Source organism: Schistocerca piceifrons, unplaced genomic scaffold (genome assembly GCF_021461385.2).
Source record: "Schistocerca piceifrons isolate TAMUIC-IGC-003096 unplaced genomic scaffold, iqSchPice1.1 HiC_scaffold_22, whole genome shotgun sequence".
Lineage (NCBI taxonomy): Eukaryota > Metazoa > Arthropoda > Insecta > Orthoptera > Acrididae > Schistocerca > Schistocerca piceifrons.
Window position 1 is genome coordinate 57,501 of NW_025728119.1, and position 2,500 is coordinate 60,000.

Genomic DNA, 2,500 nt, shown 5'->3' on the forward strand with positions numbered 1-2,500 from the left:
GTCCCACGATACATGCCAGTTAAACACCGACGGGCGGTGAACCAACAGCGTGGGACACAAATCCAACTACGAGCTTTTTAACCGCAACAACTTTAATATACGCTATTGGAGCTGGAATTACCGCGGCTGCTGGCACCAGACTTGCCCTCCAATAGATACTCGTTAAAGGATTTAAAGTGTACTCATTCCGATTACGGGGCCTCGGATGAGTCCCGTATCGTTATTTTTCGTCACTACCTCCCCGTGCCGGGAGTGGGTAATTTGCGCGCCTGCTGCCTTCCTTGGATGTGGTAGCCGTTTCTCAGGCTCCCTCTCCGGAATCGAACCCTGATTCCCCGTTACCCGTTACAACCATGGTAGGCGCAGAACCTACCATCGACAGTTGATAAGGCAGACATTTGAAAGATGCGTCGCCGGTACGAGGACCGTGCGATCAGCCCAAAGTTATTCAGAGTCACCAAGGCAAACGGACCGGACGAGCCGACCGATTGGTTTTGATCTAATAAAAGCGTCCCTTCCATCTCTGGTCGGGACTCTGTTTGCATGTATTAGCTCTAGAATTACCACAGTTATCCAAGTAACGTGGGTACGATCTAAGGAACCATAACTGATTTAATGAGCCATTCGCGGTTTCACCTTAATGCGGCTTGTACTGAGACATGCATGGCTTAATCTTTGAGACAAGCATATGACTACTGGCAGGATCAACCAGGGAGCTGCGTCAACTAGAGCTGAGCAGCCGGCCGCCCGGGAGTGTGTCCCGGGGGACCGCGCGAACACGCAAGCGTCCGCTCAATCATTCTGCAAACAGGAGGAGGCTGAGCTCCCCTGCACAATACACCTCGAAACCCTCTCAGGTCCCGGCGGCGCGCAGCGCCGTCCCAAGTACTTGGTCGGGTTCGAGAGAGGCGCAATCGCCCGGAGTTAGGCGAGTAGACGCTTTCGGTGCGACCACCCGTGCTCCCAACTGAGCTTGCCGCTGCCGACAGAGGCCCGGGAGCGTGCTGTCGTGGCATTGCCGGCGGGAGACAACACGCGCCACCTACGGTGACCGGCAGCTCCAACGCCAGCGCCACAGAAGGACAAAAGCCCCACTTGGGTGCCGAAGCGAACTCTCCCAGCACAGCGCACGCGCCAACACATCCGCACAGCTGCGATACAAACCACCAGCGAGAACCGCTGGGGCGACCGAGCAGCAGACGGCGTCGCGGCGCCGAGCGCCGGGCGGCGGCGCATCCTCAACGCACACAGTCCTCAATCGGACCAGCACACTGAAGATGTCCACCGCGCTTCGCACCGGGCCCGCGAGGACCTACTTTGGCCGCACGGCGCCGCGCGCAGGGTGCGCCGGCGCGCAGCTGCGACGCCTGCCGCGTCCGTCGGCCGGCGCGCCTGCCACTGGCCGCCCCCACCAGCCGGCTGTAGCGCGTGCGCCCACGCACCGCGCGGCCAGCACGCCGGGAGGCGCCCCCTCACCGGCCGGGGACGGTCCCACCCAGCCACCGCCGCGTATCGCTTCACACCCAGATGCCGTTCAGTTTCGTCGGCATGGTGGGTATCGCTGGAACAACCGGTTAGTACCTCAACCTATCGTCGCCATCACCGATTCACCCCTAGCGAGAACAACCGCACCACAACAGGTTACCATTTGTTCATTTGCGTAACTTCACCAGAAAACGCAGGCGTCCATCGCCATTTGCAACTTCAACGATTATTGCATGCCTGTGTCAGGTGTCACGCCACACTACGTCTGCCCACATACACGCAACAAAATGTGCACGCCTAGACAATACGTGGAAGGTGGCCCCCGTACGTATGCGATGTCCATTGCTCGAACGACTGTCAACCGGCCTCTGTAGCATGTCGCAGATATGGAACGCGGTGCACCATGCCATCACGGTGTGTGAGGAGAGACGACTAGGTCCGAATACATCAACAGACAGCTCATGCTGATCGCCATCCACGGCGTCCGTTCCTCCCACACGTCTCTATGGCGTACCACACTGCAATCCAGCTCTCATAGGGAGACGACACGTAGCTGCGTGCACAATATTTGCACTGTATGGTCCGCCGTTTTTGGGCGCAGTCGTTGTGCGGTCACACATGTGCCACGATGTATCATTCAGTACATAAGGACGAATGTGCAGTACAGATTGTGGTTCACGCGTACGACATCAGCGGACAGTTGACACAGGCCGCACCACAACGTAGCCTGAGTACGTCGCATGCGAAGGGCATTGAACATGCAAACTTCTCACCAACCAGCTTGCGAAGGCAGGGGGCAAGGTGGGGACGTGGGGAGGGGCGGCATGTACGTCCTGCTGCCATCCACATTACAGTGTACAGCAGGAGCATGTGGAAAGTGAGCAAGACTTGCAAGGTGTTTAACATGAAGCGATACACAGGGGTGCGGGCAGTGCGAGTAGCGAACTATATTGCGAGGGTTGCGGGTGGGCAACACTACAGTAATTGAACGAGTCGTATAACAATTACAGAGCAG

The 2,500-nt window shown here is 57.8% G+C and overlaps 1 non-coding gene across 1 annotated transcript in view; it reads right to left on the reverse strand.

The window, feature by feature from the left end:
• The window catches only part of LOC124742207, a 1,909-nt gene extending 1,194 nt beyond the window's left edge, over positions 1-715 (reverse strand). The window contains exon 1 of the ribosomal RNA XR_007010223.1: positions 1-715. This exon is cut by the window's left edge and continues 1,194 nt beyond it. This is a non-coding gene — a ribosomal RNA (small subunit ribosomal RNA).
• Between the last annotated feature and the right edge of the window lie 1,785 nt (positions 716-2,500).